Below are 14,013 nucleotides of genomic sequence, written 5' to 3'. Positions count from 1 at the left end.
GGAAGAGTCACCAAGGAATGTAAACGACTAACCAACGTAAGTAGGGAAAAGATCTAACAATCTAAATCAGAAAATGAGGCCAGAAGAAGAAATGAGCCAAGAGTAGGGTCTGTGCCTGGAGAAGGTGGTGAGATGCTAACCAGGGATAGGGAAGAGGTAGAACACGGCCTCAGTCTTCTCCCAAAAGGAAATGGGTATTCTGCCTGACGAAGATGGAGCAACTGGAGAAATGCAACCCAAAATAGATAAAGAAGTGGCCCAGGAATACCTGGCCACTCGATGAATCCACGTCTCCAGGGCCAGGTGAACTACACCCAAGAGTATTGAACTAACAGCAGTAATCCCAGAACCACTGTCAATCCTCTTTCTTCATTTTTGGGAACAGGAGAAATCCCAGCAGGCTGGAGGAGGCAAAGGTTGTCTCTATCTCCAAGAATGGACCAAAAAGAGGTCCCCTAACAATGAACATCCAGTAATCTTGACCTGGCCCATAAGCAGTTGGAGCAGCTGTTTAGACTCTTGAATTTTTATAAGGAGGAGATTGTTTGATGTGGATTGATAATCGTTATAGAGGGAGCAGATCTGTTTGTTGGCTATTATGCGCTCTTTATCGAACTAGTTTTTGTGTCTGACCCTGGATTGCCTCGGCGTTCTTTGCCAATCGTATAAGGGATTCAAACCAGGTGGATTTGTAATGGTTTGGGAGACAACGGGTGGAGTGCCACAGAGTTCTGTCCTAGGCCTAGTACTGCTCAAGATGCGCATCATATTTTGAGATGACACCAAATTAGCAGGGATAGAATTCACAATGGCCTGAACATGTTAGAGAGCTGAGCCAAAACTAACACAATTAATTTCAACAAGAATATATCTAGAGTAGTACACTTAGGCAGGAGGAAAATGCTAGTTCTGGGCACCTCAATAAAGGCTGGAACATGCTCAGATTCCATTTCTGATTCTACATATCAATTAAGAAATTGTTGTTAACTGTGACCAACCCGTCGTCTCTACAAAGCTTACAACTATGGCATGGAGGCCTTGGCCCTTTCCCTTTCAAACAACCAACAGGAATGTAAATCTACTTTAAAGAATTTCTTGTTATTCTTTTTCTTGATCGCTCCCATGTGAGAAGGGAATCTTTTCTTCTTCCGCCAGGGCCCAATCGCCTTTGAGGACGTGGCTGTGGATTTCTCCCTGGAGGAGTGGGTTCTCCTGAATCCGGACCAGAAAGCCTTGCACAAGCAGATCATGGAGGAGATGAATGGGATTGTGGACTCTCTTGGTAAGGCTCCCTCACTGATGGGGATTTCTGTTTCAAAAGGCAGTATTAGCCTAAATCGTCACAGTCACTGAGGGTCCGCAAGGCAGGGCTTGTGTTAGAAATATATGACATAAGAGTAATAATAATAATAACCAATTCAGACTCAAGTGGGAAGATTTCCATGCCTGGAGTCAAGTCAACGCATACCCCCCTTCCCTCCCACTCTCTGAGTGTTTCCATAAGTAGCTTCAGATACGCATAGGCGGCTATACACCTTATGATTGGTGTGATATTCAACCTTGTTTTTCCTCCCAACCAGGCAGGCTAGTCTTTGCGTGTCTGAAGGCTCAGCTCTCTCTCTCTACGCTGCCTCTCCCAGCACACAAACAGCCCCCAGCCTCATTCATTTGCAAGATTGTGACATTTAATATCATGTGTTCTATGTTCTGTGCTTGTGAATGATTGGGGCTTGAGGTTTTTGTGCACAGGGAGAGGCATAGAGCAGCCGTCAAACTCTGCCCCTCTCCTTCAAGTGGTAAGAGTGTCAATCATGGTAGTTTCACATCTGCAGAAATCTAGCTCTTTCCAATTGAGTGCATCTTTTTGAAACACTCTGTATATTTATTTCATCCTAAATGTTAGAAAATCCCAAATTATCCACAGCCACTTTCCTAAATTCTCATATGTGAAGAAGTTGCAGCTCCCCTGTAAAAGGTGTGCAGAATTAGACAGGTATTGGAATCAGAGCTGAACAAAGGGACAGTCGACAGAATGATATTTCCAAGAAGTCTCAGGATTTTGTAAGGGAAGACTACCCTCCAAAAAGCAGAGAACCTATAAATACCTTCAGGAAACTGATAGTTGAGCATTCAGCTCACAACGAACAGAGCAAGGAAGTGATCTGTAAAAAATCAAGAACTTCAGAAACAAAGATGCAGAGTCCAGTCTTTAAAATTACAAAAGGTTTATTTACAAAAAAATTTAAATAACTCCCTTTCTAAATAGTAAAGGACTGGGTCTGGGCTGCTCTCTATTTCCATCTCTTCTTGGGATTAAAAGAGAGGGAAAAACTCCAAGCCCTACATCTCTCCTGACACACAAGCAGAGAGAGGTCTTAATACACACAGTACACACTGAGATATAAGTCAGAAATCTGAAGCAAAAGCATGCACCATTCTACAAAACCAATCAGAATGAGAGAAAGAAACAGAGAGAACAAATAGATACATCCCAACTGTCAATCAGGAGACAAGTGGGAGGGATTCCTTCAGCCTATTCTGAAACTAGCTCACGGGAATCGATCAGAGATTGAAGAATGGAGTTCCCCCAAAGTTACGGAAGGTGCGCTAAAAGAGAGGAAAACGATGATAAAGTGTAACTGAAAACGTTAGTGAAGCTTTGTATGTTTGGTTTACGCAGTCCAGAGAAAAAGGTGTGCCTATCTCAGGGCCTATTTTACAGCAAAAAGCGTTGCGTTTTCGAAAGGAATGTAATGAAGGGGATCCAGATTTTACAGCAAGCATTGGTTGGCTCGACAAGTGGAAGAAACGTTATGGAATCCGTCAGCTAAGTGTTTGTGGTGAGAAGCTGTCATCAAATTATCAAGAAACAGAGGCATTCATGAAAAAAAATTGAAGAATTTAATGAAATTGAAAACCTAACGGGTGATCAGATGTTGAATTGTGACGAGACCGGCCCCAGTTGCAAAGTGTTACCCAGTAGGAGTCTTGCAGCCAGAACTGAAGCAGCAGCCCCTGGCTAAAAGCACAGCAAAGAAAGGCTGACAATTTTAGCGTGCAGCAATGCTACCGCAAGCCACAAAATGGACCTCACAATGATTGGGAAGCCCAAAAATCCCTTTAAAACAGTTTCAAAAAACGCTCTTCCTGTAAAATAGTACAATCAAAAAAGTGTGTTGCTAACCAGTGAAATTTTCAAAGATGATGATGATCATGATTACACTTTATTTATATTCCACCCTATCTCCCCGAGGGGACTCAGGGCGGATCACAGTACACATACACGGCAAACATTCAATGCCGTTTGGAGACAGGACAGAAAAGAATAAGACAAACAGAAGGAGGTATGTCGTCTTGAAGTCCAGTTTTTTGGTGCCTTGGAGGCTGATGTTGCGCTCAGATTCAGTCACAGGGGTGCTGTTGCTTCATTCTCTATGACGGAGAGCTATCAGAACTTCCTCCTTCCAACTTCCTCTTCGTCACCACATTTCTGGTCTTGATGTTTATGATGTCGTAAAATACCTCCCCCGCAATTTATGGTACCTAATTTCTCTACTTACAGCTCATAGACTGTTTTCGAACTGCTTAGGTAAACAGTGAGCCGGGCTTGAGGTCGAGCGCTCACCCCCAACCGGGCTTCGAACTGGCCACCTTTCGGTTGGTAGATCTTAGTACTGCTGGTGATTTACCAGCTGTGCTACAGTCCAGCCCTAAGGAATTTGTTCCTTCCATGGATAAATTTTTAAAAGAAAATGACCTGCCCAGAAATGCGGTTTTGTTGCTAGTTAATGCCCCGACATCCCCTGATGCAGAGGAGCTTCAAGAGGGGACATGAAGGCGATGTTTCTTCCACATAATGTAACCGCCGTATGACAACCAATGGATCTTGGCGTTTTGGAAACGCCTAAAAAGGAACTATCACAGGAAGCTATTGTCGACAATGATAGAAGAAATAGAATAAGGGCAAGACAGGATTGAAAAATGGAAACGCATCCGTGTAAAGGAAGTTGCTTCTTGGGTTGCAAGGGCATGGAGTGTGGTTGGGGTCCAACAATTGCCAGGTCTTGGAAGAAGTTGTTAGGCGAAGGTAAGGATGAGATTATGGGAAGGGAAAGCACAGGTGAAACCGAAGAAAGCATTCTACCCTTAGTACGGAGTGTCCCTGGGTGTGAGAATGCGTCTTCGTAAGAAGTTGGAAGTTGGATGAACGAAGACGATCAGTATGAAATAACGGATGAGGAAATTGTTGCTCTTATCAGTAACGATGGCGACAAAAACTGATGATCAGGCATCAACTGTCGAGCCTCTCAGAATGTTGCACAAGGATAGAGTTAGGGTTCTAGAAACCGCAATGACACACATCGAGCAACAACAAGAAGCGACAGGGATTGACAAAATGATGCTGCAAAGATGGCGAGACTTGGCAGCGGAGAAACAGCAGTTGTCAGAAAAGCAGGCAAGGATCACAGATTTAAAAAAAAATCTTCACAAGACTGAACTTTTTACGGATTTAACTTCGAACAATGTTAGTTTATGCAATTCTATATTTATAGTCAATTTTAGTAGTAAACACTTTTGTAGTCAATGCTTTCAATACATTGCGATGTTTTGGTGCTAAATTAGTAAATACAGTGATTTCTCCATAATGTTACCGTGTACCGTGTATTGAACTGCTTTTTATGTCAATTTGTTGTAAAACATGATGTTTTGGTGCTTAATTTCTAAAATCATAATGTAATTTGACTTTTGATAGGCTTTTCCTTAATCCCTCCTTGTTATCCAACATTTTCACTTATCCAATGTTCTGCCAGCCAGTTTATGTTGGATAATCGAGACTCTGCTCTACTCTGAAATTAGGTATGGGATCTTCTACGTTGGAGAGGAAAAATCCAACCTTAAGGGAGTATGGGAAAAGAGAACTGGGATTGGGGGAGAGAAAGAAAAAGGAGGGAAGGATGGTGAAATGGGTGGTAGTTGGTAAAGTCTAAAGCTAGAGAAAAAGGCAAGCATTTGGATGTGAAGGGAAAAGGCATCCATTCCCCAGAGAGAAGGAGACAGAATAAAAAACCGGGCTGGGCTGAGCAACAGGGAGCCTCTGGAGCGTATGTTACTCATCTCTCTCTTAGAGGCTCCAGGCAGACAACCGGGGTCCATCTTCACTGAACAAGGGGAGGGGAAAGGACAACATGTATATCTCCTTTTCCTCCATGTCTGTGTTGTTTTGAGGATCATTTCAATCCACTTCTTATCCCACATCCTTTGAGTCTTTATGACTCACACTGAGGAACGATTGTTTATGTTCTTCTTCACAGTAGATAACGGGGAGAAGAGCCATGTATGCACCAAATACAGGAAGCATTTTGGACACAACTGGGGCCTTCGTCAATAGCAGCAAGCCCACAGAGAAGATGGAGGTTCTGCCAAAGAAAGGCCTGACAAATGCAGTGTATGTGGGCAGTGTTTTATCCAAAATATGGCACTTGTGCTTCACAAGACACTCGAAGTTGGGAAAAGCCATCTTAAAGGGAAAGTATCTGCAAAATGTGTGGTGAAACACAAAAAATTTCACACAGGTCAGGAACCATACAGATGCCAAGAGTGCGGGAAGTGTTTTGCTTCCAGTTCAGCATTGGTGAAGCACTAAAGACTCCACACAGGAGAGAAGCCATACCAATGCCAGGAGTGTGGGAAACGTTTTGCTGACAGTTCAGCCTTGGTGAGCCACAAAAGACTCCACACAGGAGAGAAGCCATACCAATGCCAGGAGTGTGGGAAATGTTTTGCTGAAAGTTCAGCCTTGGTGAGCCACAAAATACTCCACACAGGAGAGAAGCCAAACCAATGCCAGGAGTGTGGGAAATGTTTTGCTTACAGTTCAACCTTGGTGAAACACAAAATACTCCACACAGGAGAGAAGCCAAACCAATGTCAGGAGTGTGGGAAATGTTTTGCTGACAGTTCAACCTTGGTGAAACACAAAAGACTCCACACAGGAGAGAAGCCACACCAATGCCAGGAGTGTGGGAAATGTTTTGCTTACAGTTCAAACTTGGTGAGCCACAAAAGACTCCACACAGGAGAGAAGCCATACCAATGCCAGGAGTGTAGGAAATGTTTTGCTGACAGTTCAACCTTGGTGAAACACAAAAGACTCCACACAGGAGAGAAGCCATACCAATGCCAGGAGTGTAGGAAATGTTTTGCTGACAGTTCAACCTTGGTGAAACACAAAAGACTCCACACAGGAGAGAAGCCATACCAATGCCAAGAGTGTGGGAAATGTTTTGCTTACAGTTCACAATTGGTGAGACACAAAAGACTCCACACAGGAGAGAAGCCATACCAATGCCAGGAGTGTGGGAAATGTTTTGCTTACAGTTCACAATTGGTGAGACACAAAAGACTCCACACAGGAGAGAAGCCATACCAATGCCAGGAGTGTAGGAAATGTTTTGCTTCCAGTTCAGACTTGGTGAGCCACAAAAGACTCCACACAGGAGAGAAGCCATACCAATGCCAGGAGTGTAGGAAATGTTTTGCTGACAGTTCAACCTTGGTGAAACACAAAAGACTCCACACAGGAGAGAAGCCATACCAATGCCAGGAGTGTGGGAAATGTTTTGCTTCCAGTTCAGACTTGGTGAGGCACAAAAGAAGCCACACAGGAGAGAAGCCTTACAAATGCCATGAATGTTTACTTTTTTAAAAAAGTAAACTCGACCGAGGAAATAAGGGAGACATTTGTAGACTTCTATCAGGAATTGTATAAAAAACAAATACATGGAGAATTTGACGAAAAAATACAGAAAATAATAGATAGAGAAGACAATAGGAAACTAGGAACAGAAATATCGTATCAAGAAATAGAACAGGTTATCGACACACTGAAAAATAGAAAATCTCCAGGAGGGGATGGATACACTGCAGAATTTTACAAAGAAATGAAAGAAATAATAATTCCAGAATTGAAGATTCTATTTAATAACATAATGAAGGGAGGGAAAATCCCTGACACATGGAGAGAATCAGAGATAATAACAGTAAGAAAAAGTGGGAAAGATCCAGAAGATCCCAATTCATACAGACCCATTAGGCTCCTAAATCAGGATTATAAAATATTCACGAAAATATTAGTAAATAGAATAGAAGAGATTATATCCAAAATAGTAAAGGAAGATCAATATGGTTTTATAAAAGGCAGGAATATTGCGCACCCTATAAGAAATGTATTAAACATCCTTAATTGTTGTGGAATTTCGTTTGGACGCGGATGAAGAAAGCAGACTGACAGCAGAAGTTGTCTTCAAGATAGTTTACTTTTGGCCAAGAGCAGGTGACAATGTTAGCTAATGCCCAGAAAACGCAATGCCACACCTTGCCTGTAGTGGCTTTCCAATTTATACAATTTCACAGAGCATGCGCAGAAAGCTAACTGACAATGGAATTTGCTGACTATTACAATCCTTTTGGACATGCGTAGTTGCCTTGTAACTTATATAACTCATTACTCATCACATCAGGTGAAGTGTCCATAGTTTGCTCCACGTATGCACTATCCTCAGGTGACATGTTCATAGTTCATCCCACGTAACTCATCCGGGCAGCCAAATCATTACTGCAGTTTGCATGACCTTATATTGTGAGCAAAGAGCAAATGTCAGGCAGAACATGTCCTGTCAACACTTTCATGGAAAAACAAGATTTTTGAGTAAGGGTCATCTAGGTAAGGGATTATTAGGGTCTTTAAATAAAATATTCAAGAGCTGCTACATTAAATCATAACAAAAAAAGAAAGTTTGCACTATTAAAGTTAGACATTTATAAAGCCTTTGATTCACTAAACCACAAATATCTGTTACAACTAATGGGTAATTACGGATTTGACATTTCATTTATTAAAATAGTAAAAGAGTTATATAGTAATTCAAGAGCAAGAATAAGAGTAAATGAAGGCTTAACAAAATATTTCAAAACAGAAAGAGGTGTAAAACAAGGTTGTCCTCTGTCTCCGCTCCTATTTGCATTAGCAATGGAACCTCTAGCAGATAGAATAAGAAACAACGGCAGGATAAAGGGGTATCAAATTAGGAACGAAGAGGTGAAGATAAATCTTTATGCGGACGATATTTTACTAATAATGGAAAACCCAGCAGAAGCTATTCATGAAATACAAATAATATTAAAAGATTTTGAAAGGTATTCAGGATTGAAAGTGAATATGAGCAAATCAGAAATGATGATATACAATATGGGGAAAAAGGAGCAGAAGGAGCTGCAGACAAAAATGGGAGACATAAAAATAATAAGAAATAAAATAAAATATTTAGGTATAACCATTACAAAAGAAATAACTAAGTTAAAAGTAGCCAATTATGGGGCAATATGGAAAAAAATCCAGGAAAAATTAAAATCCTGGGGAGATAAACAATTAAGTATCCCACGAAAAATATTAGCACTAAAAATGTGCATAATACCCAAATTACTTTACCTGTTCCAAACCCTATCAATAAAAATAGACTATAGACAAATAAAAGAATGGGATAATACCTTGAGAGAATGGATATATGGAAAAAAGAGAAACAGAATAATGAAAAAGATTCAATATACCCCAAGAAGATTACTTGGATGGGGACTTCCAAATCTACAAAACTATTATGAGGCTGTGAAGAAGTGTATAATTATATTTTGTTTATAGATGACATGTGTATTTGATTTTGTTTGAACAGTCAGGTTTGGCTAAGTTTAAAATGGTGAGTATTTGAGTTGATGATGTATGGGGGAAGGTAGCCATCTTAAGGCAGGTTACCATAGCAACAGGGGCGGAGCCAACCGCCGTTTGGAAAGGAAAAGGGGGAATGTTTTGGAGACCCAGGCAGTCTGTGATTTTCTAGTCACAGTGGAGGATCTGATTCTTGTGAGGAGAATCAGGTTGGCTCAAATAGAAGGATTTGAGTCAGATCTAAGTTGGACCAGACTAGGCAAGTTAGGTGACTTGTCTAGGGTCATTTATAGAGCCTGTGGATTACGGAAAATTAATCCCAGGGGATCCAGGAGGATCAGGGTTTAGTGTAATCCAGAGAAAGAAATATTTTGAAAGTTTGACCACCTCATATCCGTTTGTAACCATTAAGCGAAGTGCCTTTAACAAGTTATATGAAACCATCAAGCTCTGTACCTGCAATAAACTTGTTTTGATTTTATTCAAAACAAGCCTCTGTCATACTCTTATATTAAGTTAAGCAACAACAACATCTGGAGTAAAACAAATAGAAACAGCTTAAAAGAACCAGTGCCATCTGCCTGACGTCTCTTCCATTGGTGGCAGCGAAGAAGATAATCAAACAAATAATTAACATTATCTCTCATAAAACATCTTTATTAAGTGGTGGTATCTGTGTGTGTGGGGGGGGGATCAAAAAGATTCCATCTCTGTCACACATTCCTGTCAGGCACCTCACCTCTGTACATATTGGTGGCAAGCGGAGGGATTCAAAAGGGATTCCATTCCCTGTCACCCTCAGTTCTGTACAAATTTTGGTGGCAGCGGTGGGATCAAAAGGATTCCATTCCCTGTCACCCTCAGTTCTGTACAGAGGCCTTCCAACTAAGATCTTTACTAGAAATAAGTTTAAAGGGAGAAGATAAATGGATGAAAGTAGAAAACGAAATAAATGAAGGGCGGGGAAAATATGGGCTATATACTAGAGATATTAAAGAAATAAAAGAAAAACTAATAGGTCCAAGAAAGATTGAGTTTGAATGTTGGCAAAAATGGCAAAAACTATGGGCAAATAAAATTTCTGGAAAGACCCCAATTAAGAGCATGGGACTCCCTGAAAGGTTGGTAAATACCTTAGAAGAAAAAGGATTAAGGAGGGTAAAAGATATGTGGAAACAAGATGGAGGGATAATTAACTGGCTAGACCTTTTGGAAAACGGGGGGAAAGAATATTGGTTAAAATTAAGAGGGATCTGGGAAAAAGTAAAAAAAAGAGGGTGCACAGCCCACTGAAGAACTGAAGGTAGATAAATTGCTAAATGCAAGAGAAAAAACAAGTAAAGGAACAGTGGCAAAAATATACAATTTAATGGTAGAAGATCAGGAATTTATGATCCGAGCAATACGTAACAAATGGAATGGGGTTAAAATATTAAGCACACAAGAAGTAGATGAAATAATTAGGAACATAAATAAAATAAAAACAGAAAAATATAATGAATTAGAAAAAAAGATGGTATTAAGATGGTATAGAACTCCGGAACAACTGTCTTATATGATAAAAGGGAAGAATTCAAAGTGCTGGCATTGTAATAAAGGAAAGGGCACTTATTCACATATGTGGTGGGAGTGTTCTGAATTAAAAAAAAATTGGCTAATGATACAAGGGAAAATCCAGGACTTATTACAGATAACAATACAAATTAATAATGATTTGTTACTTTGGGGAGTGCTGGATCATCCAAGTATAAAAACTGAGTGCCAAGAGTTATTGAAAGTAACAATAAGAGCAGCACATGCTGTGATTGCTAGAGGATGGAGAGACAAATCGAAATGGACGTTAAATAATTGGAATGATTATATGTATGATCAAGTATTGTTAGATATTACAGGAATTATGACTAACCAAGTAACAAGAATGAATAAACAAAAGGACATTACAAACAGATGGAAAGACTACTTCAACTGGGTGAAAAATGGAGGAGCCAACGATTACATTAAAGAAAAAATACAAAGACTTTACCTGTGGCTGGATCTGCAAGATTAATATAAACATACTGTGGTTGAGGAGGGAGGGTGTGGGTGGTAGGGAGGGAAAAAATATTGGCAGATGTTAAAAAAGGGAAGTAGTGTTATTATAAATTATGAATTATGCATGTAAAATCCAATAAATTTTTTTTAAAAAAATGCCATGAATGTGGAAAATGTTTTACTCAGACTTCATCCCTTAACCAGCACCAGAGAACACATACAGGCTAAAAAACAGCCACTGTGTGTAAATGTCTGATTTCAAACAGGACCCTTTGAGAAGTTCTGCGTCAGATTTGGTGGAGTCCCCGTTCTTGTTATTTGAACCTGTAAGTTGGAGGTCTGTTCTCTGGAGCAGCAGAAAGCAAGCTGTGTGTGACAATCCTTCAGAGCAGTGGTCCTCAACCTGTGAGTCCCCAGATGTTTTGGCCTTCAACTCCCATAAATCCTAATAGCTGGTAAACTGGCCGGGATTTCTGGGAGTTGTAGGCCAAAACACCTGGGGATCCACAGCTTGAGGACCACTGCTTCATAGCGTTAAATATGATTGTCTTGTCACCTCGTCTGAAAAGAAATAAACCATATGTAATTCCATCAGTTGTTCCTTTGGTCTTAGTTTCCAGCTCCATTTCCACCTTGGTTGCAAATGTCCAGTTTTGAATCATAGAATCATAGAATCATAGAATAGTAGAGTTGGAAGAGACCACATGGGCCATCCAGTCCAACCCCCTGCCAAGAAGCAGGAAATCGCATTCAAAGCACCCCCGACAGATGGCCATCCAGCCTCTGCTTAAAAGCCTCCAAGGAAGGAGCCTCCACCACAGCCCCGGGGAGAGAGTTCCACTGTCGAACAGCTCTCACAGTGAGGAAGTTCTTCCTGATGTTCAGGTGGAATCTCCTTTCCTGTAGTTTGAAGCCATTGTTCCGTGTCCTAGTCTGCAGGGCAGCAGAAAACAAGCTTGCTCCCTCTTCCCTATGACTTCCCTTCACATATTTGTACATGGCTATCATGTCTCCTCTCAGCCTTCTCTTTTGCAGGCTAAACATGCCCAGCTCTTTAAGCCGCTCCTCATAGGGCTTGTTCTCCAGACCCTTAATCATTTTAGTCGCCCTCCTCTGGACGCTTTCCAGCTTGTCAACATCTCCCTTCAACTGTGGTGCCCAAAATTGGACACAGTATTCCAGGTGTGGTCTGACCAAGGCAGAATAGAGGGGGAGCATAACTTCCCTGGATCTAGACGCTATTCCCCTATTGATGCAGGCCAGAATCCCATTGGCTTTTTTAGCAGCCGCATCACATTGTTGGCTCATGTTTAACTTGTTGTCCACGAGGACTCCAAGGTCTTTTTCGCACACACTGCTGTCAAGCCAGGCGTCCCCCATTCTGTATCTTTGATTTCCATTTTTTCTGCCGAAGTGAAGTATCTTGCATTTGTCCCTGTTGAACTTCATTTTGTTAGTTTTGGCCCATCTTTCTAGTCTGTCAAGATCGTTTTGAATTCTGCTCCTGTCTTCTGGAGTGTTAGCTATCCCTCCCAGTTTTGTGTCGTCTGCAAACTTGATGATCGTGCCTTCTAACCCTTCGTCTAAGTCGTTAATAAAGATGTTGAACAGAACCGGGCCCAGGACGGAGCCCTGCGGCACTCCACTTGTCACTTCTTTCCATGATGAAGACGACGCATTGGTGAGCACCCTTTGGGTTCGTTCGCTTAGCCAATTACAGATCCACCTAACCGTAGTTTTGTCTAGCCCACATTTTACTAGTTTGTTTGCCAGAAGGTCGTGGGGGACTTTGTCGAAGGCCTTACTGAAATCCAGGTAGGCTACATCCACAGCATTCCCTGTATCGACCCAACTCGTAACTCTATCGAAAAAAGAGATCAGATTAGTCTGGCATGACTTGTTTTTGGTAAATCCGTGTTGACTATTAGCAATGACCGCATTTGTTTCTAAGTGTTCGCAGACCACTTCCTTAATGATCTTTTCCAGAATTTTGCCTGGTATTGATGTGAGGCTGACCGGACGGTAATTGTTTGGGTCATTCTTTTTTCCCTTCTTGAAGATAGGGACCACATTCGCCCTCCTCCAATCTGCTGGGACTTCTCCCGTTCTCCAAGAACTCTCGAAGATAATTGCCAGTGGTTCTGAAATAACTTCCGCTAGTTCCTTCAGTACTCTTGGGTGTAGCTGATCTGGCCCTGGGGACTTGAATTCGTTTAGAGAGGCCAAGTGTTCCTGGACAACTTGTTTCCCTATTTGGGGTTGGATTTCCCCCAATCCTTCGTCCATTCCGTGTTGCTGAGGTTGAAGATGGCTTTCTTTTTCTGAGAAGACCGAGGCAAAGAAGGCATTAAGTAGTTCTGCCTTTTCCCTGTTCCCTGTCGCCATCACCCCATCTTCTCCTTGCAATGGCCCTATCGCCTCCTTTTTCTTCCTTTTTCTACCAACGTAAGCAAAAAAGCCTTTTTTGTTGTTTTTTATGTCCCTGGCAAGCCTGAGCTCATTTTGCGCTTTAGCCTTGCGAACCTTTTCCCTACAGGTGTTGGCTATACGTTTGAATTCTTCTTTGGTGATTTCTCCCCTTTTCCACTTCTTGTGCATGTCACTTTTGAGCTTTAGCTCAGTTAGTAGTTCTTTGGACATCCATTCTGGCTTCTTTGCACTTGTCTTATTTTTCTTCTTTGTTGGCACTGTTTGCATTTGCGCCTTGAGTATTTCACTTTTGAAAAACTCCCATCCATCCTTAACTCCCTTGTTTTTTAATATCGGCGTCCATGGAATGCCGCTCAGTAATTCCTTCATTTTTTGGAAGTCAGCTCTCTTAAAGTCCAGAATGCGTGTTTGACTTGTCTTAGTTTCAGCATTCCTTTGTATTGCAAACTGCAGGAGCACATGGTCACTTGCCCCTAAGGATCCAACCACTTCAACTGTATTGATCAGGTCTTCCACATTTGTTAAGATTAGATCAAGAGTTGCTGATCCCCTTGTTGCCTCTTCTACCTTCTGGACCATAAAATTATCTGCAAGGCAAGTGAGGAATTTGTTGGACTTTGTACTCTTGGCTGAGTTTGTTTTCCAGCAGATATCGGGATAATTGAAATCGCCCATGACTACTATATCTCTTCTTTGTGCCTGTTTGGTCAGCTGTTGACCGAAGGCTTCATCAAGTCCTTCATCCTGACTCGGAGGTCTGTAGTAGACACCCACGACAAGATCTTTTTGAGTCCCGGTTCCCTTGATTCTTATCCAGATGCTTTCAAGCTGGT

At 41.5% G+C, this 14,013-nt stretch overlaps 2 protein-coding genes and 2 pseudogenes across 2 annotated transcripts in view; 2 read left to right on the top strand and 2 right to left on the bottom strand.

Annotated features, from left to right (window-relative positions):
* LOC103282550 (zinc finger protein 24) overlaps positions 1-14,013 on the top strand; it is a 45,766-nt gene that overhangs the window by 3,368 nt on the left and 28,385 nt on the right. The window lies entirely within an intron of this gene.
* LOC134296834 (zinc finger protein 658B-like) overlaps positions 1-14,013 on the bottom strand; it is a 135,878-nt pseudogene that overhangs the window by 104,396 nt on the left and 17,469 nt on the right.
* Positions 1-14,013, bottom strand: part of LOC103281434 (zinc finger protein 658B-like) — a 68,185-nt gene that overhangs the window by 36,753 nt on the left and 17,419 nt on the right. The gene's annotated exons all lie outside the window — the stretch shown is intronic.
* LOC134296852 (zinc finger protein 429-like) lies at positions 4,122-10,220 on the top strand (annotated as a pseudogene).

This window comes from Anolis carolinensis, chromosome 2 (assembly GCF_035594765.1).
Source record: "Anolis carolinensis isolate JA03-04 chromosome 2, rAnoCar3.1.pri, whole genome shotgun sequence".
Classification (NCBI taxonomy): Eukaryota; Metazoa; Chordata; class Lepidosauria; order Squamata; family Dactyloidae; genus Anolis; species Anolis carolinensis.
Note: the sequence above shows the minus strand (reverse complement) of the source record. Positions and strands in the feature narration are given on the sequence as shown.